General features: G+C 38.5%; 1 protein-coding gene across 2 annotated transcripts in view; it reads right to left on the bottom strand.

Moving 5' to 3' along the window:
* The window catches only part of RALYL (RALY RNA binding protein like), a 388415-nt gene extending 370439 nt beyond the window's left edge, over positions 1–17976 (bottom strand). Inside the window, exons 1-2 of one of the 2 annotated variants that reach the window (XM_048329273.1) lie at positions 17779–17976; positions 16773–16859 (exon numbers count right to left, since the gene is read on the bottom strand). The gene's annotated coding sequence lies outside the window, so the exon portion shown is untranslated. The remainder of the gene's footprint in view (positions 1–16772; positions 16860–17778) is intronic. The other variant, XM_048329272.1, reaches the window with a different exon arrangement.
* Between the last annotated feature and the right edge of the window lie 5648 nt (positions 17977–23624).

Genomic DNA, 23624 nt, shown 5'->3' with positions numbered 1-23624 from the left:
AAAAGAAATTTACAGAATTCTGGCTTAATTTATGTTGTAACAAGTTGTTTTTTTTAACTGCCCTCTAAACGTGATAAAATTTTGGCTATGTTTGTCATATAATTATGGATGCCATAAAATGGCAATTGTAGATGTCCTTCTATAGCAGCCAGTTGAACTGAGACTCTCAAAATATATTACTAGCTAGTTAAGTTTGACTTTAGTAATTGGATGAGAATCTGACCACAGAAAACATCAATACTGATTTTCAAGAAATCACACTTTATCTTATCTGGTACTATAGCATTTTTCAATATACTATTGCAGAATAAAGTAAAAAGGGTATTTTCCCCCAAGATGAAACACTTGAATTTCGACTCCACAGTAATTTTTTGCCCACAAAATATCTATTATTCTGACTCAAAGAAGTGAATTGTAAGATTTGACTTAATTTTGTGATCATATAAAGTATAAACTTACAATTAGAGACCTTGAAAAGATGTGCATTTTGGAGGTCAACGGGTCCTGCACAACCAAGAAGGATCTTAACCAAAGCCAAAAGCCATATCACTCACTACCCCACCACAGACCTTGTATCTTTGTATCTGCTAGGTTGAGACTAAATATGCAAATGAAACTATGTACTTAAGCCACACAAGCTCAAGCAATATTTTTCCATTCATTTATATCAACTAACATTTGGCTTCTCTGAAAGAAATTTTTTGGTTGTTTTACTTTGGCTTCTGAAAACAACGATCTTCATTTTCAGTGATTCAGTTGTAGTCTAAGTTTGCTAAAAAAACAAAATTACTTTCTCTGTCTTAAGCAGAAATTTATATCTTATCTGGCACTATATATCATAAAAGATATGGTCATGTAATATATAGGACATCATATATATAGGATATCATGGGTATATAGATATAAAATATAGTATATGAAGGAATTAATTCAGCAGTTTCTCATAGATTCTCTTTAACTCCTGGAACATAATTACTTCCATGAAAGCTTATTTTAAAATCAAAATTATCTGCATGTGTTTTTAAATTTTTGCCTACAAAATGACTGTAGAAGTGTTGCAGTGGGGATACTGCAACACGCATATATCAAACCAGGAGTCCCGTGGAAAGGAAATATATATGGACAGACAGATTCTTGATAGCTGTTTCAGAGATGTTTATTTCTCCAGCCGCATGGCCGGAGCTCTGCCCAGGAACTGTTCCAGTCACGGGACCAAGGGTCCTTCTGCCCGCGCAGGGGACACAAACCAACCAATGGGAACGAGGCTGAGCAGGGGCAGGGAAGCCCCGTGTCTGTGCCCTCAGGGCCCCTCTCCCAGGGCTACACGGCGGGGGAGGGACCCCAACATAGAAGTTTCCTGAAGACTTCACTATGATAAGTTCACTATTTGTTAACTCGGCTTTGATGTCTCTTTCTACTCCACCTGCTCTGAAGTATGCTCTTATTTTTCTATTAATAAAGACCCCTTTTTTCTCCTTTTTTTCTTTTTTTTACTCCTTTTTAGGTTGAGATTTGTTAAAAAGTGTTGAAGAAGATAGATACATTAAAAAATGCTCCAAGATAAAGGGGTCTTACAAAAGGAATACCAGGACAATGATACCATATCTCAAGTATAACCGAAGTCTTATATACCACATATTTAGAATGAGACAAAAAATTTTTAATAGTAAGAAAGAATATTTTTAAATGCATCATCTTTTCACTGATTATATTTTCAATATACTGCTGGTGATAGGATCTGACTGAATGAGTTCATCGGGTAATGCATGCAAATACTTTAGATGAGTTCGCATTGAAAAGAATTTAAATATTTACATCGCGTGTATTGTTTTGAAATAAAATAATTGTTACTAATGAATACATACCCTACTGCAGAATCTTGAACACTCATGGTGGTTGAAATCTGCATATAAATCATGTGGGTTTGAGGTTGGAGCTCATCTGCTTTGGTTTTAATAAACTGTTAATCTCACTTCCATTGCTGGAGTCCTCTGCACTTTGGCAACACAAACCAATAAAGTTTTCCTATATTATCATTACTTAAATGATAAGTATTTATAAGGTTTTAAAAATCTTGGATGAAATTTGACTAATATAATAAGTCCTTATAGAAAAGTTATTGTTCTAAATGAAATACATGTATATATATATAGGAAGGTGAAGGTCACAAAAAGCAGAGGACTTCCTTCCTGAGCTTCTTCTGGGATACAGATATGACCAAGCTTGAGTGATGTGTTTTGTTCATTAAAGCATGCTTCTACTTTAAAATCTTACTCTTATACTTCCTCATGCATTGGTGAAAATAGAAAACATGGTTCAGATTTATAGCTTCAATAAGAAGTTACAAGGCAATGCACCAAAAACAATTTTCATAAATAGCTGTATTTTTATGCTACCATTGTTACATATTTCATAATGAAACTTCAAATATATATGTCTAGACATGTAATCTCCCTCAACAGAATAAATATAGACTGTACACATACACATTCAAAAAACAATATATTAGAAAAAGATAAGTCAGCAAAGTCAAGGAATACGAAGTTAGGAAATGTCAGAATTTATAAGCTCCTATCATTTGAAATTATTTCAGGAGTTTGATATGAGGTGCAATATTGATCTAATAATGTATTCCTTCTTCACCTTCTTGCAAGTATATTGCAATTTTTTATTTTCATTTTAATAAATGAGTTCCTGCTTTAAGCATATTTCCTACAGTATTTATTAAGATTTTGTTTTCCTACAGAATATAAAATTGCTGTTAGTTGATATGATCATTAATAGATATTGGTATGACAATGTGATCTGCCCTGATAGCTGTCTAATTGTACAAGGCATCATTTCCTGCATTGACTTATTAATATTGATAAACTATAAAATAAACTATAAATTAATTATAACCAGTTTAATTTACTCTTGCATTATTATTCTACTATTCTATGTATTCTACTATAAACAATCTTCTGGAAATAACTTTTACTTATTTTTTACTACCAGCAGAAACAGAATGAGCTGTTTTGCTTTTGAACCATTAAATCAGTGCTTTTTCACTTTTAGTGTACCAGAAAAACCACACACCAACACATTTCATAGGAAAAATAGCATTGAACTTTTTATATTAAATCCAATCTTTCTAATGTCATCAGATTCAACAGGTACCAGAGTGTCTACTCTATTGCATTAATACCCTGTTCCGCATTTAAGAAACAAATCCTACTCTATCCCTACTGTATTGAAAACAGAAGGCTGATCTTTCTTCCAATGAATTCAATAACAAAGTTGTTATAGGCCTAATTACAAGACTAGGAGTATCTATGGATATAGCTACACAGGAGCACCTTCTACATATGGTATGTGCTGTACTACTCAAAATACATGAGATTAAGAAAGATAATTTCACGAGAAAACACTTTTTACAATATCTCATCTTCAAGAAATTAAGTCCTCAGACGAAAAACTCTCTCATGTCACAATCCAAGTGGACTAATGTTCAAAGTGTTGCACAACTTCTAGCGAGAGAAATGCCTGACTCCCAGTTTGTCTAAGTTGCTACAAGCCACACATTATATGTTCAAAGAGTACCTGGTATGCCTTGTCCTCAGTATATTTACTTACAGTATCTTTTGTATGTGAAATACCCTCTTGATGATGATGGCATCATTCAGCCTTGTTTTCACCACAGTTCAGTTTTCTAGGACAAATAGAGATTGCCAACTGATTTAGGTTACAATGTAAGATGTAACCAAAAGTATGTATTCTATCACCATCTTCATAAGCTGTTAAAACCAGGTGGGACAGTGTTCTTTATCTCTTCCATGACACATCCCTGATAACTCCCTCCAGAGGAATATCTTCTGTTAATGGGCTATGCAGCCCCACTGCATGACTCATAAAATTACATCATCCCACTGTGAGATGCTCCGCCCAGGGGGAGGAACCAAGCATTCCTACCTGGATATGGTCTGAGGTTTGGAACACCACACTCAGCCCTTACCTACAGGTTTCCCAGAGGACAAGAGCTACACAACCACCACTGGACCTTCAGGTGAAGACCAGACCCTTCTACAGGATCACCACTTCAACAGAACCACATCTATCACCTCAACAGGACTGCAGCCACCATTTCATTGGACTGCTACCGCCACCCTGACCGACAGGGTGTCAGGTTGTGCTCTGACTCTGTCAGTGTTTCTGTACTATTGCATTTATTTTAATTTTCCTATTAAATTGTAGTTCTCACTTGGAGTCTCTCACTGGTTTGCTTTCAAACTAGTACACCAACATCTATACTATTTACTATAGATATACAGATGACTGTCTAAGCCATCATATACAGTAATCTACATTCCACACACAATAAAACTTTCACAAAGGTACTGAACTCAGGCCTTTAACTCTGTATTTACTAGATTGCCAAAATTCTCTTGACCTTAAAAATTTTCACAATTTTCTCAGCTTTCAAAAGTTGAGAGAACTTCTTGTTGCTCTGTGTGAGCAGCAGTTGAGAAGCAAGTATCACAACTTTGAAATCTTTCTTTGAATTTCAGGGGTGAAGTCTAATGTCAGGAGACTAAAGAAGTTTATTTCAAAACATACATGTTACATGAAGCAACCAATACCATGAGATACATTTTATATTACTTTCCAGAGGTCATGAAGTATTTAATTTGAAGAGATAGTTTATAAACATATGTAAGTAGCACTATCCTTTCAGGAAAGGATCCAAGCTTTTGAAGTTTTTATTATGAAGTTCCAAGAATCAAAGGCGCCAACTCTATTACTCTACTTCTAGAAAGATACTTTACTGATGCACTCAAAGGCTGTAAAATATAACAGTAAAGAGCTGGTCATAAAAGAAATTGATGATTATGGATTATACAGTAGTTACATTTCAAAGTTAAATGGTAATTGCAATATGAAATTATTTTGTTGCACTGTGAAGATAAGTGTTCCAAAGCAAACTACAAAGTTAAAATATCTAATATTTGTGGCAGAGATGATAGAATGGTAGGACTGAGAACAGGCAAAAGATTTGAGTCAGTGAGAAAGATATCACTTCACCTGTGTTCTGCAAAATATTTGCTTCAGATTTGTTTGCACAGCTCCTTTATCTTGCTTTTTGTGGGCAGTCTTACTGAGCTCACCAACACCAGTGTTTTCAAAATGTCTACTCAAAGGAGCTAGAAAGTCAGATTTTTCCCTTTTGCAAATGGCTCTAAATTCTGAAGCATGGGATATGTTATATCACATTTCAACAGCAGTTGAGGACAAGTGTCAAATTGCATGACTTCTCTTGTACAGTCAGTGAAGTTACCTAAAGTTAAGGAAGGCTTCCCTTAACTGGCCTCAAGTAACAATGCTAAAAACCATGACCTGAACCTCCAAGAGGTATGCAGACTGCCTGCACCAGTGATAACTGCCTTTAAAAATTAGGCTGCACCTCACACTATAAACTTTGTGAAGGCCCAGGAAAGTTTTCTACAAACCTTCTCACTTTAAAAAATCCCAGGAAACAAATGTGCCGAAAGCAGTTCCCTGGTTCTAGCAGGGAGATGGACGTGGTCTCTGCCAAGCATGTCCCAGGGCATGCAGGAACTCCTGTTTGTCCTGTGGGACAGTCACAGCTCTCAGTACAGTCCTCTGGGGGATCTGGGTATCTCACCAAGTTGCTCCAAAGGGCCCCCACTTGTCATAGAGCCTGCCCAGAGACCTGAAGTACCAAGTTCAGAGGCTCTGAGTACCCTCTTGACATCAGAAAACTGCTATTCAAGGGTATGGCTCAAGTAAATTGAGCACAAATAATCAAATTCTAAACACGTAAAAGCAATACATCAGGCAGACTTCAAGAGCAACAAAATTTAAAGATTCCTGTCACGTAATGAGGCAATAGTCAGCTGCATCAATTTGTAGTGCATCTTTTAAGAAAATGTAAAATGAAGTTCTCCTAAATGTTAATAAAATTTAACATATCCTTAAACATAAAATCCCTGAAAGAAGTAACAGTTTTCTTGCAGGTTTACGTAATTTTTATTTATTCACTTATTAATAGCACGTTTGCATTTGACCTATAGTATTTAGAATTTTTTCTAAAAGTCTTTTTAGGATATAAAATTTATTTCAGCCTTTTGGACCCAGTTGTTCTGCTCTGGACCTGTTCCACCAGCATCTGTAATAAATACTATTCCATCCAAAATATTTTGAAATCTAACACCTTTCTTCACTCAATTTCTATAATTGATTATAGTATTTAAAAAGCAATTGGGAATTCTTGGGATTTTCTATTTCAAGAATTAAGTCTTCAAATTTACAACTGAGTCTTGTTTTGTACCGACTCAGTAGCTAACCTTTGGCTTTTTTCTATCAGGCAGATCGGTACAGGGGAGCCAGAGGACCAATTTAAGCTCTACATTTAGGAAATACTTTCTTAGGAAGACCAGTTACTTGATCTACTCTTTCTATTAACACTCCCAAAGCCACCTTGTCAGGTGTAAGGGATTCCTGGTGGGAACAGCTAAGAGGAAGCAAGTACCCATAAGGACTGAAAAGAGGCTTAGCTGAAGTGTCCTTTTAGTCCTCCGCCTTCACAGCAGCCTTCCTTCCAGCTGCGAAGAAAGACACAAACACTAGGACCAAGCCAAGAGCCAGACCAGCACTGAGTCATGAGGTCCCTGAGTCTTCTTTCTCTGAGTCACACTGCACAACAAAATATCAGACTGCATTCTTTACTCTGGTGGGAGTATTTGCACTACAAAGCTGAATAATACATTTCAAAATTCAAACTAAATTAAAGAATAGGAATAGTTTTTAATTTATACTCTCTCTAAGAGGATAAGGAGGAAGGAGGACTGCTGGAAGTAAAGTTTTGAAGGAAGGGGCAGTAGAAAATAAGTAAATAAAGACCAGTAGAAAGTCTGCTTTTGGCTCCAGATGAATAAAACTGAAACACAGAGACATGTGCAAACTGATTTAAAGGGTGCAAGTTAGGTATAAAAGAAAGAAGAAACCTAAGATTTGTCTCCCTCATAAACTATGAAACCATTTCATACTTTCATAGTTAAAGATGTAAGACTACTAGGAGAAAAATAATCCTACTTCAAAAACCATTTACATGAATTATGTCATGTTATATTTTGTGAGAAGATGGGTATATTTTGTTGTTTGCAACACTTTATTTGTTGCGGCTTCATTCTTTAATTTTAAAAAAATTGAAATTCATGAAATCTCTGTAGTGGTGATGAAAGCTAAAGTAGAGAGGGAGAGCTGCCTGAGCTAGAGGGGAAGGTAGGGAAGAGTGGGGATTGAAAACATCCCCATTGTCTGGAGCCTTAGCTGAATTGCTGGGGATTGTTTCTCCATTTTTATTTCTGCCCCTCCTCCTCTTTCTACTCCTCTCCCCTCTTCCATCCCTCTCCTATTGCTTCCTTTTCATTCATCCTTCTGAGCTGTGCCGACGCCAGAGAAAAGGTCCAGAGCAGGAGGGAAGGTCCAACAAGTCTGAAATAAAAAAAAAAATTACAAATAAAAGATAAAAAGGATCCAGAAATTCAAATGAACACATGCAACATTTTAAAATATACTTCCCTCTGTCAATGCAGATCAGTGTGACGCAGGTCTCTATAGCTGGGTTAACTTTGATCTTAAAAGGTCTGAGAGTGTAAAGTAGTCAGTCCTATTCTGATTATGACAGATATTTACAACATTCATTAATATTTGTGACCAAGTATCATGAATTTCTCAACCCATTTTAAAATTTCTGAGATGAAATGTCACACTATATATGACATTAACTTGTACACCAACTTAAAAATAAATAAATGTGGCATCCCTAAAATAGTTTATTTCCTTAAACTGAACTGTAATTATTTTTCTTGTAATCTTGCCTTCCACAAGCCTGTCCCCAAATGTGTAATCCTCAGTCAAATCCCTAGACTACCTACTCACCCAGAGCAGCGGGCAGAGAGAGACCAGAGACACTGAATTTGTGTCTGGCTTACATGCCCTACTCTCACTGAGAAATTCAGTTGGGCCCATCTGTGTTCTGACAATCTACGGTCATGAGACCTTTAAATTCCCATAACAACACTGTGCTCCTAACTCTGAGTGGAGACACAGGAGAGAAAAAGGAAATGTTATGGTGCACAAATGAAAGAGGGAAAAGAGACGAAAACTTCATGAAGTCAGCAAAGGGTTTTATCCTTGTAAATCTGCTTTATGTGTACACTGCTCAGACAATGCATTTTTGAGGGACAGTACAAAAACCTAAGTTCAAAATATAAATAGAATGTGAAGAACAAAGAGGTGGTGAAGTGTGTAACGTGACACGGCAGCTGCAGCTAACAGTTTATAGTCCCCAGAGAATATTACTGCGCTTATTTGAAGCAGTTATTTCAAAGTGCTGAGAACTCCAACTTTTTAACTTCCCTTTTCAATTCTGACAAGTCTGTAAGATTTCTGACTCTGTACAAACCATTATATTACAGCTGTTAGAGCTTACATTTGCAGCTTACTTTATCATGGTAGTAATACTGTGGTATTTGGGCAATTAACTCTCACTACGCTGAGTTTTGTGCTTACTCCTATAATACCAAATGGCTCATTTCTAATTTGGATTCAGCTTTGTTTGGTTTCATACTATGCTGTTAGTGAAAAACATGGCCTATGTGAGCAGTTTAATGATGTCTGCACAGGCACCTAGGTAGTGCCGGGCCAAGAACAAGACAAAACCCACGGTAGAAACATGTACATTACTTTCATATCATTCAGTATTTGTAGAAAATCTTACAGAAAGCCCAAACATCTATTGAATGAAATAGCAGAATTCATAATTTATGGAAAAAGAGGAACACATATTGTTCACTGATATCACAACATATTGTGTGGTGTCACAAGTCAACCGTTGCTTGGCATCCTGCTACACACAATGACTTGGGAAAGATCTAAAGCAAGGCACTGAAGTAAACTTTATTGAAGAGCTGATTTTACAGACATTAACAGAATTATAAAATTCCAACCTTCTCTAAAAGATTACCTGAGACAGGGAAAACTAAAATCTATCTGGTATTCAAAAGTACAGGTTTTACTGGAGTATTTAAAAACAAGCACTTACATGAGGATATTAGCAGCATGCTATCAATAGCTCAATATTTCCCCTACATTGCCTGGGTGACCTCAGCTCACAAACTAAAAAGCCTATTTTAGTTTTAAAATCCGACTTCAGAGACATCCAGAACTTTCAAATTCAGGTCTTCTGCTGTTGATCTACTAATGGTTTTTTAACTGCAACTACATATATATATATATATATATATATACTACATTAATTCATATATACAGTACAATTAGCTGATTCCATTGCCACCCACATAACCCTTATGTTTCAATACTTTTCAAAGGTTTTAAAATTAGGTCCATGATTGTACCCAATAGCTAAAGTCCCTTTTTAGGAAAGGACTCTGTGAGGAGAACTCATTGAAGAATCGATTTTTGTTGGATCACATTATAAAAGGAGAGAAACCTGGGTGAAGCAGTAGAAAGAAGCTGTGAAATCTTGGCCCCATCAAACATCCCTGGGAATTTTGTCATAGCCCAGAATGGATTCAAAATATTTAGAAACACATTTGCACTTCTGTGAAAAGAATTGCTGGAGAAGTTGAAAATAAATTGAAGTAAAAACTTAAAGCCATGAAGATTCTAGTGGCCAAAAAACAATTTTTCAACCAAGTATTTAATTGTGAAATTAGGATTTCAAGAAGTGGAGGGTTGGGGAGCATGCAATTCATCTCCTTTAACTTCACCCATAAAAGAAGTTAGGAATCTATTTTAAATGGGCCCTCTAGGTTCTCTCTCATCAATGAAAAGAGAGAGGAGTTTTAGGAAGGTTGTTCATCTCAGCTGTCCATAGATGCCTCTGTTGGGATGTAATCTGTAGTTCTCTGGTGGAAGAGAATATTTATCTCCATTGACTACGAAGCCTTGAGCAACTGTGTTAGACTTCAATGACTAACTTTTAGATGGCTAAAATGATGACTAGCTTAGTTCTAAAAACCTATTTTTTAAACAGCAAGGTTAAGTGAGATGAATGGAGCCTTTTATGTGAACCACTTTATCAAAAATCTACAGAAAAAAAAATGTTTTGACATGAAATTCTGACCAGCATATGTATCACTGATTTTAATAGCACCAGGGCCTAATTCTGCGCCTTTCTATTTCTACATCACCTACTGGAGCAGGGCACCTTCTGATGAATGGTAACCCTGTATGCTTTTCTCATAAAATAATAAAATAAGCATCAGTGTCCTGATAAACTACCCCCGTAAAGCAAAAGTGGCATAAATGCAGTTTCTCTTTTCATTATTCGTAATGTACATTAATTGGTTACAACTTACAAATGCCCAAGTAGAAGATGGTAACCTCTCCAGAGCCAATCTTCTAACTGTATCATTTACAGAACTCCCAGTTAACTGGAAGCTGTATAAGCAGGAGGAAAACTTACTTACATCCTTCTTCTGCAGTTTGGGAAAAAGAAAACAGAGTGGATGTGAATTTATGCAGTAGAGAGCACATTAGAAAACTGACCTACCCTGCAATACCTCAAGTGTAGGGTTTTATCCTGTGAAATCAGTAGCAAATTCTAAATGAGAACTGGGTAGCACTGATTGTGTGTGTGTGTCTTACTTAGAAAACAGTAGAGATAATTCCTTTTAAAGGTACCCAAAGATGAAGTTTTGTTTTAATGATACCTTCAGGGGGGCTGTTTCATAGAAACTGCATGCCAGTTTTCACAGCACATTTTTAAATCTTATATTACTTCTATTCTAGTATTTACTGTGTGAGGGATCTTTTGATAAAATATTTTAACTAGGCAGAATGACTTTTCTTTTATAAACAGTAACTCTTCATTACAGATCAAGCTCAGAAGTATGTTGTTGCAGTTACTAAAAGAACAGTGTTTCACTGTAAGAATCAGTGAGTTATTACTGTAACTCCCTGTACCCACAAGAAGAGCTGCTAGCATGCAGTAAACCTTGAGAGCAGGCCTGGTGTGCAAAAATTCACAAGGGTATCTTTGTTACTTTCATTTGTATTGTTCTAATAAAGAACATGTCTAGGATAATGCAAACATTTTAGTGCTTTTGCACTCCATTATAACACAACAAAACAGAAAGAAAAGCTAGCATTGTCAACACCATGCAAATAGAATTGAGACAGAAACTCCAATTCTTCAGTCAGTCTAAAAATACTGCAATGCAAGGTATACATGTGCAGTGCCTCCTACAAATCGTAAAGTTACCCTATTTTAACAAGATGTGTCATATCTCTTTGACAATAGGTACTGTTCAGCTTCTACGCACAACTCTGAGCAGAAACAGAGACACCTTTTTAATGAATGAACTGTGCTAAAGTGATGCTTTTCTAAAGAACATACTTAGCCTTGTTTCAGTCAGATGAAGAATCTCATTAATACTTGATTTGTGCCAGATATCCCCTTTTTGTTAACCCTGAGCAACACAAAGCACATGACTGACTCAAGGGATGATTTGAAGAAGGTAACCAGTGGGACTGAACAGGCTGAAATAAAGTCTGTTGATATGGGGCACAGTGGGAAGATGGGGACCTGAGTTTCACCAGGTCATTCAATAATCACCAAGGTCCAAGAGTTATCATTGTACCCTTTATGGTCTCTAGCTCTTTAAATAATAATAATAATAATAATGTCCTATACTGCCTTTAATAAGCTATTGCCTGTCCAAGGGACTGCAAGTTATTCTCAGAGGATCATAAAATTAACCATAGGAGGCATCAGCTGTTTCCAGAGCTCCATGTTGACTTGGTTGCTCAGACTGCACATCAGTAGAGGCAATCACTGACTTCAGGACGAGGCCATCTGGGAAGGACCACTGATGTAAACCAAGTTCAATCAGACCTTTGGATATTTTAGGAGAAAGACTTGTGAATGTGCAAAGAAAAAATAAAGAACCTGGGGAGTGTCGCTGATACCACATTCATACCCACTGCTGGTCATCACTCATCTGAAATTCACCTCTGCTTTTTCAAACCTCTACCAGTCAAGTCAGAGTAGAAATTATTACGCTTACTACCATAACCATGAGGGAACTACATGAGAGAAAAAAAAAACAACAACAAAACCCTCTGTTCCTGAAAATGAAATGCAACTGCAGAATGGTTGAGCCCCAACAGGACACAAGGAGCCAGGAGACACACAGCGATGTACCAGAGAGGCAATTTATTAACTCTATAGCTTTTGTCAAGTGGCAGCAGATAATACGGGTTTGTATAAATCTAATACTGAGAAAGTTAAACTGTTAGTTATTAAACAGAAGTGTTGGTTAGGCCCTGAAGGATAATTAATGTAACATTTTTGTTAATTCTCTATCACACTAAAAACATCTTTAAAAATGATTCTGTCTATTCATCTACATAGCTATATTTTTGTTCCAGAATACCACAGTGATAAAAACATATTAATTTTATTCACACTAAGCAACCTGAGATTTACTTAGTAATTTGAAGGTCTACTTGATTATTTTTTTAAATTGTTGGCAGATGATTCATTGAGATAAAAAAAACATACTCCATTGTACGAAAATAAACTTTCTCAGAAAACACTTCCAAAGCTGAAGTATAAATGCTTTTGAACGATTAAGTACATTATAGAGGGTAGAGTGTCATTTTGAAATAGAAAAAAAACAGTGCAAAAAAAGGTACAAATTATTCTAATGTGTGTATATGCAAAACAATAATCTTCAAGACATTTTACTCCTGTAATTGCTTAAAGATCATAAAATAAGATTGGTACCTTAACAAAGGTCAAAATGTTGCATTTCAATCTTCATATCACTTAAAAGCAGCACTTTGTTTTCTTCTGTTAGTCTGTATGTCAGTTAAAGGGAGCTACAAATTGGATAACTATGTAGACAGTGTCACAGATTACATAATTTTTTATCAGGAAATACTCAACTTTAGCTTTCTATTCAGCTATTCTGTAAGCACTTAAAACATACAGAATTTGGCTTCAGAATTTGACAGAGCACCACATCCTCTAAGACCAAGGGAAGTTAAAATATTCATCTGAGGGCAGACCTAACAGTCTTTATAATCCTACACTATTAAGCTTTTTTATCTTTTTATCTTTTAAAACCCAAAATGCAGGGAAGGAAGAAAACAGGAAAAATTACACTATAAAAGAGAAACTGGTTATAGAACAATGCTTTAGAAGACTAGAGCTAAGATATAAGCAACCTGCAAAGACTCTAATAAGGTAAAAATTTTAAAGAACACTATAGACATCTTTCATGTTTATTCCTGATAGAAGATAGTCCATGATGCAGCATTTTCTCACACCTGTTCACTTTCCCTTCACTGATATGAATACAAAATACTAAGACAATATGTAGAAAACTCTTGAGAGTTTAAAAATCAGTGTTGCAGAAGAAATTCCCAAGAGTTCCTTCCTGTTGCACTATACCCAAAGAAATTCAGGTTGGTTAGGCAGAGTGAAGGGAAGGTCCACATGGCACAAACCCCATTTCACCAGAAGAAGGCATGTCTGTGTGTGCGGCTTCAGGTGGAAGTGTTTGGGCTGATGTGAGAGCCAGAAACCAAACTGCCATATTTTCAGCTGAAAGCAGAACAGACCACTTTGGGCAGAAGAAGATTCGAATGCAGCTTCCCTGTTTCTGCTGCAGCATGATTTTGGTCAGAGCCAGTCTCAACATCCCCTCCCAGTGCCAGCCACACTGTTGGGAACCTCTCCCAGTTAAGCCCAGATATCACAAGGGAAAAGGAGCTGCAATTACTCTCTAAAAATCTACTATACTCTGAAGAGAAGAGACATGGATAAGGAGCCTTACTGTTTAAGGTCAGCAGTGGCACAAAAAATAAAGAAGAATAAGCTGTCTGAAAATAAATTTAGGACAGAAATTGTGTTTCTAAAACCATGGAAAGTGAGGCTCTGCACTGCCTTCAAGAGGTGCAGTGAGAAAGATACCCCAGCTAAACTGAAACTAGAGCTTTTTGAATCTGAACAAAATAAGACCAGCCTAGTATCACAGCAAACAGACTTCATGACTCCACAGGCCACTTTAATTCTATCTCCCATGTTGAAAAATGTAAGAAGATACTCTTCTTTTACCAATTCAGGCCACTAGAGCAGCTAAAAACCATGTATTCATGAGTCAGCACACTGAACACGAGACAGTTTTTCACATCTGTTCACCTGCTCTTTTTCATTTGCAAGTAAATATTGATAATAACAGTTAGTTATGGAGGAAGAAAAGAAAAATTGCTTTCCAAAGATTTTGGTTTACAACCTTTTATAAAGGTATGTTAAATTCCTATGCTGCCCTGAATACCAAAACAGATATACAGAAAAACAGAAGATGTCATTTCAGTCTGGACACTCATCACTTTCAGGAGCTAGGGCAGTATGATTATATCTCATACTATATAAGGATATAATGATATCATCACTTGAGAGACAAAGCTGCAATTTGTAGGCAAAATTTTTATTCATCTCAAAAGCACAAAAGGACAATTGTCTTTGACACTAACTATGGCTTTCTAAAGCATGCTTTCAACATTAGTCATAGCTTAACTACAGAAGCACCAAGCCAGAACCAATTCCACCAACCCAAATCCTGCTGTGCCCACATACTGCACAGAGGTAGAAGGATCCTCTTTCAAAATTGGCTCCTTTATTCCTATTTTAAAGTCCCAAGGCTGTTTGATATATATGAACTCCTACAACTTCAGACTGCTGCAAATGAAATGTATGTATATTAATTACCATACTACTCAGACAACAGGTGCTTTGCAGATGAAATATGGGTGCTAAATATAAAGTTTTAGGAATGCACTTTCTCAGACTTCAAGATGAGGCTAGGTGAGCAGGATTAGCTCTTCAGTCAGCAACTATCTGTACAAAATTACTCACACAACACACCTGCAATATTAAAACAAAGGACAAAAGGATCATTCTGGAAACTGCTAACCTAGTTACTTTATTTCAGTGCTCTAGCAGTATCAAGATATTTTGCTCACTGGGAGTTGCACATGATTAAAAGAAAAACCTTCATTTAAATATAAGGAGGGATGGAAATAAATAGAGGGGTGGAGAACAAAGTTTCAATCTCTCTTGTTTTTAATGGCTTGCTTTCAAATTAAATAATGAAAAAATAAGCAAGCTGAGTCTTCTTAAAATGTGGAGTAATGACCGAACACATCGTAACTATTTTAGAAAAGTCATCATAATCTATCATGCAAATATCTTGACTGGTTTTTAGACACATGAATTATTGACCTTGTTATGCTGCCAAAAGTATTTTAACATGTCAGAGCAGAAGCCATGCATAAATATGTGCGAAATATTTTTATTACAGTTAAACTGGAAAAACCCAGTGTAAATACATAATAGTTATGTTTCTACAAAGATAAATGAATTTATTTATTATTCAAAGTGACTAATTACATTATTTATACACTTCTTATACTTTCTACTTTAAAGAAAGCTGTTACATTGCAAAAATTTAAACATAAGCATTAGAAGCCTCAAATTTCCAAATGCATTTGTAATTCTACGAATTATATTTGCTTACATGACAGTGACAAAAGAAATATATCCCCTGTAACTTACTTTAGTTTCCACATCTGAATACACGGCATATCTTTATAGTCAGCTATAGATCCATAAATGCTCTTTATATAAAATACAGTAAGCAATCCCATCACAATAAAGTAAACAACAGAGAACACCACAGAACATTTAGCACTTGAACTTTAGCATAATATTGCACCACATTTCTTTCCGGAGGAAAAAAAAAACAACACAACAACAACAAAAAATCAAACCCAAAACCAAACCATCCTGTCATCTGGAAAAATCTTTCCAAATTGTATTTTACAGAACCAATATCCTGTCTGTACATCAGGGGCAGCCTCTGTTAAGCATTTAAGTGCTTTCATTGAAAAGTAACAGTTTCTCCTCCAATCCTGAACTCTCAGTAACCATCACAGAAAGTAACCGTTTCCCATTCCCTGTCAACCAGTGGCACTATTAATAACCAAAACAAAACGAAACACCTTCAAGCAAATATCAGCTTCTGATTAATCTCCATCCCAATGAATTAGAGTCATAAGAGGCAACCTGCTGCCTTGTTTACACCTTTTTAATATGAGGAGCAGAAGTTGGATATAAGGGTTTTCTGCCCTTAGGGCTACAAAATATGCCTCATGTGGCTGTGAGCCAGCTCTCTGAGGGAGCCTCCTTTGCTGTTTCACAGCTATTTCCTAATGGATAAATTTAAACAGACACACACAAACACACGAGTCACCAGAATACAGGGCTGGAGCTATTGTTTTTGTCTAAAGTCCTGTGAGCATCTGTACTCGTAATGAGGATCTCAAGGTTCCATCCAGTTTCGGTTTGGGCTTTACTTTTGATCGTTTTGTTTGTTTGGGTTTTGTTAAACGCAAGGAGGAGAGGAGGGGTGTCTGGATTTTTTTTTCCCCATCTGCCTTCCCCTCCATACAGCACAGCACATAAAACACCTCTCTTCAGCTTTAACCGACCTAGGCTCAAATTAGTGCAACATTTTGCACACATCCAAGCAATCAGAAGGCAGAGATATTTAGTCCAGTCCTCGTGTATTGCACAGACACCTTTAGAAAGGGGTGGAAGGAGATTTCTTAAAAAAAAAAAAAATCTCACAATGTAATTTACACAGTGTGGAAACGCCTACAAGGAGATGAAGTACCTGCACTGGGGAGATGTTCAGTTGTTCACTTCATCTTCCGTTGACAAGGAAACCAAACCGCACTTCATTCTCCAGGAAAACCTTCCACTGCCATCATTTGAAAATGTATTTATTTGTATATATGTATATATCTATCATCATCATCATCATGATAACAATAACCATCATAAAACATTGCTGGCAAAAGAATAAAAAGTGAAGGTGCAAAATGTGCAAAAGTAAGGATCATCTCTTTGGCTTTCTGTTTTGCTTTGTTATCTTTAGGGAGGAAAAAAAAGTATTTAAAAACGATAACTGCAACATGCTGCAAGAAAAGTTTCACATTATAAACAGGCATCAAAAACTGAAGAAGAGGAAAAACAAAAAACCCTGCTGGTAGCACTGTTAAAAAAAAAAAAAAGAAAAAAAAAGAAACAGTAACAAAAAAAATAAAATTAACATCTTGCTCTGTGGCTTCCACCAGTATTGCAAGATTATAAACTCTGTGTAAACACTGCTGTAAAATGCATTTGCAATTCCCATCTCTTTATGGAAAAAAAAGCCCTTAAAAAAAACACCCAAAAATAAAAATAAAACAACACCAGAAAAAATCCTCTGCAAAAAGAGTTAGAAACATGCCTTTTCTCTTATCTTTAAAAAATAAGCATCATATTTCACATCGCTTTTCCGTGCCACAACAAAACCAGTTGCATATATAGATATATATAGCTACTAAATGTATATCAGTTGTTGCTGGACTGGCAAGTCTGTGTTATTAATATTATCATTTTTCATTCCCAGTGACTCCCGGCCCCAGCAGCACCTTTTGCTCACAGTTTAGTAACCATCGCATGCTAGGAAAAAAACTTGTCATCAGCAAAAGATCAAATCCATTTAAACAATAATCAAAGAGGAAGAAAAAAAAAGAAGAAAAAAAAAAAGAAAACAAAAAAAAAAAAACAAAAGGAAGAAAAAAAAAAACAGGACAAAAAAAGGAGGACAAGAATGTCAGCGGAAAGGTACTCACCGAGCGGGAGTAAAAGGGAGGAATAAAAATGAGAGTTACTATAAAATACAGTATGGCGGTGGAAGAAGGAATGAGGCGCTTTTTTTTTCTCTCCTCTCTAGTCTCTGCCTCCGGCAACCGCCACGTGATCCGGAGCCGGGCGGACTCGCAGCCGGGAGGGCGCAGCGGCGGCGCCGGGCGCGGACCCAGCCCGAGCCCAGCCCGCTCCGCTCCGCGCCCGCCGCAGCCGCCCGGCTTCGCCGCCGCCCAGCGCTCCGCACCGTGCCGCGGCAGCCGCCGCTGGCCTCGGCAGGTGCCGCTCGCCCCCGCGCTCACACACGCTCCTCTCCGCTCACTCACTGCTGCCGAGCGCGGGCACGCAGCCGGCCGCGCGGGCGGGGTGCGGAGGCGGGCGCGTCCTGCGCGGCAGCGCAACTTGCTCGCCGGTGCTGCGCGAAGTTATCGCCTGACACCGCCCGCCCGCCCGCCTGTTGCCCTCCGGCCGCGGCGCCGCCGGCCCCACCGCTGCAGTGCCTCTCGCCCTCGGGAGTGGGGCTGGCGGCGGGCCGAGCGGAGCGCAGGGGCGCCGGGGTTTGCTCGGGTGAGGGGTGCGGTGCCCCCGGTGGCGGCCCCGGTGCAGCGCCGGGCTCCGAGGCGTGTGCGCCCCCGTTACCCCTCCCGCCGATCCGGCGGGGGATGGGGGAACTGTGCGCGGGGGTACCGCGTGTGCGCGCACGGCAGGAGTAGCCCGCCGCCCTGCTCGCCGTCTGCACGGGATGCCAGCCCTGATTCCCCTCCGTGTGCGGGGGTGCCCCTCCCGCAGCTCCGGCTCAGTGCGGGTGCGCGGAGTACCCCGGCAGGCAGACAAGGCAGGCAGGGGCATCCCCTCTTGTCACGCCAGCTTCAGGGCACCCCTGCTGCCGGAGCAACAGGGGGGCGGGGGGGTTCCCCTGTGCCACTCGTGCTCCGGTGTGTGCGCAGCTCGGGGTGCTTCCGTGCCGAGCGCCGCGGTTGCAGTCGCTGTGCGCCCAAGTCGTGTCTGAGCAGCGCTGCTCCGGCTTCCTCCGGAGAGCGGTTCACATGTGTGGCAGGGGAGAGGACAGGTACCACCGGTCCCATCCGTTACTGCTTCTGTTTCCGGGCCTCTGCCCAGCTACACGGCTCTCCCTCCTCCCGTCCTTCCAGCGGCAGGGCTGATGCTTCCCATCACAAAGTTACTGGCCCAGGTGGGAATTGTATTTTCGGAGGGAGGCACTCATCGCTGGATCCGCTCCCGAGAGCAGCCCGCAGGCGCGGGCAGCGTGGCGCAGGGCAGTGGGCTCCGGCCGGGGTGACCCCGGGTGTGCAGCCTCGCACGGCACCACAGCCCGCAGCTGCCCGCAGTGCTGGAAGTGTCTGGGGTCGAGCCCCTCCGCACTCAGGTGCGGCCCTGAAGCAGCTCCGTGGCTGGCCGGATGGCAGCTCTCTCTAACATACAAGAAATACACTGGAGCAGACCGTGTGCTACTGTTGCTGAGAGTTCCCTCAAGACGCTTGCTTTTCCCTTTTTAGCTCTCCTCGCTTGTCTCCTTATTAACAAACACAGCAGTCGCAGGAAGCGGCGGCTGGGGCTGAGAGCAGCTTTGCTCCGGCTCCAGCTGAAGCAAAACCTGCTCAGCATTGCCAGGCCACAACCCGCCACCTCGGCTGTGTCCTCACTTCACTGGCCCCCAAAACGTTCACAGCTAACAATCACCCACAAACTTACTTATTTACTGCTTCAGCAGTAGAAGAAAGAGCCACAAGAGGTAAATTAACAGAGGAATAGAAGTGTGCATCTGTAAACCAGGCACTGTGATGGAGCAGTCCAGCCAGTATTTTCCAATACTACCCTGCTCCCTTCTCCCCACTTCTTCACCACGCACATTTTGGTTTTTTCTTTTTTTTTAGAGCCCGTCTCCTTTCATCCAGGTCAGAAGGCAGGAGATACAGTCAGGTTATTACTCTACAAAAATTACTCTGACCAGTCAGAGGATGCCCTGCTATATAAAAGACTGGTGAGGGCACCAGCCTGCCTTCTTCACATCCTCACACAAAGATTTTTCCCTTGCCCTGACCATTTCTTTCTTTCTTTCCTGTTCTGTATCTCTTCCCCAGTGTTTCCAGAAAATGAAAAGAAATGCTCCCCTTCTTCTTTGCTCTCAACTTCCTTTATGAAGTATAAAAAGAACACTGGCCAAAGTCTAAAAATATATATAACCAGTTATGGTTTCTTGCTTGCTTTTTATTTTGGCACTTGGGCTTGTTTTAGCATTTCATAATTTTCTCCCCCTGCTATGTTTGGCTCTCAGGAGTAGAGCTGTACACCGGAGAAGGTTTAAAACAAACAGAAAAGCAAACTAAAGGAAGTCCTTAAAGATACAAAAATTTACAAGAAATTGGAACTTTTAGTGTGAAAATTACCCAACTAAACTATACAATGTCGCACGTACATATGACAATAAACTCAATCATATTGTCATCATAGTATCACAAACTATCATGTCTTGAGATTTCAGGTGGGGGAGCTGTATTTCCTTGGATGGTGCACTTCAATTTTGTGTAGCTCTAGGTACTGCATGCATAAATACAGTTGAATGACTAAGGTTTTTTTTTCATGATATTTAACACCAAAACAAATTTGCAGAATCAAGGCCTAAATAACAATCCTATTTTGTTGTTGCTTTTCAGTTTCCACTCCTGTTTACGTACTTTTGAGCACATATGTCTTCCTAAAATAACAACAACAAAAGTTAAAGGATGGTGTTTTAATACTCCAAAGTTGTACAATAGTTCTGACTTGTAAATTATTTGTTAACACTTATATAAGGACCAGAACATGTACATTTTGGACAATATATTTTATGTATTATTTATTCAGTAGACTCTAAGATCTAGGAATAAGGTAAACTTGCAAATATGCATGTTCTTCTTTTCAATGTGTATGTATTGATTGGTTATTCTGTAAGGGAATTAAAAAGTCATTACAATACACTTGGCAAATTTGGATGTAAATACTGAAAGGTGCAAGGCTTAGGGGCAGCTTCCAGACCAGGTCTAGAACAGTGCTGAGGGAATCAGAAAATGTAAAAAAATTACTTCCTCCTATAGTGAGCATTGTAAATATTGTAAAAATTAGCTGGCTCATAAGAACTTAGCTTTACCTAAAGCATCATCAAAGTATGCTTCTGTCACTTTTCTCCTTGCAATCCATTAAGGTGAAGTAAGCATTAGGGGGTAAGAGGTACAAGAGGTTTGGCAGGAATACATGTTTGGACTAAGTTACAAGCAAGAAAGAGCTGGAATAATGCTGTTTTCACAGAATTCCAGGAAGTGTTTATTCATCGGTCTCTACCTTCTGGCCACTCCTGCTGGAAGCTTCCTCCCAAAGCAGTTGAATACTCAATGCTAGACCAAAAGGAGGGAAAGTTCAGCACATTGCACTCATTGTAGCTTATTTAAAAAATGTTCAACAAAGTATACAGTAAAAGAATGCAGTTCAAAAAGAAGGAAAAGTAGGATCACTTAGATAATTTTGAGAGAAATCCAATGCATCCGAATAAGCTGTCTGCTGGCATTTTTTAGGCTTTCCACTTTTTCTTCTGCAGAACGGCAACCGAGCTCCACTGCAACATGATTAAGAGTTATCCTTAAAAGTAGAAAAGAATTCTGGGCAGAACATATGTGAACCAACAATTCTACTCTTCTGCTTAGCTACCAGCAGAGAGTTGCTTCTTAAGGTTCCCAAAATATTGTACTACACAGCCAGTGTTCTGTGACTTACACTGGGCTTGCTAGTCTTTAGTCATGCCATGCAATCCCAATATTTCATATCCCTTTCCTGTACCTTTGCAGTACCATTCCCTTCCTCCCTTCCACCTCCTCAAAAGAGCAGAAATAAATATATTCTCAGATTACCCTATTGCCTATAATCTGTTTTTCTTGATTGCATTAAATTTCTGGGCTCTCAGCGCAGTGCTGCTGCTGTATATATATGTTGCTTACACAATTTTCTTCCCTTTCTACTGGAGCTGGTATTGGAGAAACATACAGCTGGTTTTTTAATATCACTTTCAGTACACTTACACTTTCCTAAAATAAAGAAACTTCTCTTTGCAGGTACTAAGCAAATACTCGGAGTCCAGCACTAAGATACTGACTTTGCACAGATCCATCACTATGACTCAGCAGCCTCAAAGCCCAAGCTCAAGTTGCAAACAGATGCAAACAGTTGTTGGAATCTCCTATTGCACTGTCAGAAGTCACCTAAAACAATACCAGATGCAAAAAATAGCAACAGTAATAATAATAAAAAAAAGATAAAATAATTAGTGGTCCTTTTTTGAAGATACAGCTGCCTGAGCCTGATTTAATGGCTAATTTGTCTGTAATCCCTTTTAGACCATCCAGTATAATTATAGGTTTATAAGGTTGAGATGGGTGTCTTTGTTTGTTTGTTTGTACATGTTGTTTATGTCTACCATGAAAAGAGTAAAGGGAAAATTAGTTGACTGGCAATAACTGCTAAATGAAAGAATTACTTGAAGTTAGCCAAGCTATTACATTGTTAAACTGCTAAAGAAAGAAAACTGCAATTCTCAAACTTTCAAATTACTATAGATTTAACTATCATCATTTAAATCCATTTATATATTGGCTTTTTTTTTTATTAAATTGCTACACCTTAGACAATATCAAGTTGAATTACTCCACATTTTTAAAGTACACTCCAGTTCTTGTGATAAATATGAGACATTATTTTAGAAAGAAGTTTCATTCATCTGTTTTTCTCTGCATGCTATCACTGTGTTTCTTGCTTTTTTTCTACAGATGTTTTGTTAATTTTAACAAAATTCTGCACTTTTTCTTCTTCTACTTCTCTTACAGTGCTTTTAAGTCACTGTATTTATCTATACAGTGAACCTAACTCAATTCTTCTTTAACCACCTTTTAATCTGAAATTTCCAAGTGTCTGAACAGAATGCAGGTTAAAAAGTTCAGTAATAAATGACAGAAGGAATAATAGCAAAGCAGCTCTGTTTAAAGGAGAGCAGATAAAGTAGCTGAATGATACACCCACTATGTAGGGAAAGGGAATGAAAAATAGGAAACACTTTCAAGGAGCCCTTTTTACCTGCTTTTGTTAGATGAGAGAGTTTTCAAAAGGGAGTTTTTAACTACTGAATGCTTTGTTCTGTGTAAAGTTCAGTCTTTCAGCCTGTGTATACTGTGCATTTTGAAACAATCCCGATCTGAGAACACAGCAAACAACAAGCTTTTTGTCCTTAAGCTACTATTTTCATACGCTATTTTATATACGTAAATGAAAAGTGACATCTACATTGAAAATCAGTAAAAATCTCATGTATCCCAAACATGTTTCCTAATTTCAAAATTTTTGCCTTTTGCTCTTTTAATGTGTTATTTTCCTGAAAGGGTTGATTAAAGAGTAGGACTTACAATAAGCATGTCTTGATTTGTGAGTTTTGCAGTAAGTCTGGGAACTGTGCGAGATAAGGCAGTTTATGACCAAATTCACTGGTCTGCACCATCTGGTCTTGTTCATTCATTGTCTATATGACAATCATCTTTCAGCCTTTCCATTGAAAGAGAATTCAAAAAATACTTTCAGAGGGTTTGTGTGTTTTTGTTTTTGGTTTTTTTTTTAATGTGTGGGTATTGTTTGTTTGTTTCAATTGTGTTGTATCGCCAGAATTAAATAATGGCTGACAGCTGGCACTTCTGGTTGAACATGATGGCACTGAAAGCTGAGAGGACATTTATAGGGTTACTCAGACCCAGCACTGGAAAATATGCCCTTGCCTGAACAAGTAGTGACTCAAGAAGAA

Source organism: Corvus hawaiiensis, chromosome 26, assembly GCF_020740725.1.
Source record: "Corvus hawaiiensis isolate bCorHaw1 chromosome 26, bCorHaw1.pri.cur, whole genome shotgun sequence".
NCBI classification, from domain to species: domain Eukaryota; kingdom Metazoa; phylum Chordata; class Aves; order Passeriformes; family Corvidae; genus Corvus; species Corvus hawaiiensis.
This window is presented reverse-complemented; position numbering and strand designations above follow the sequence as displayed.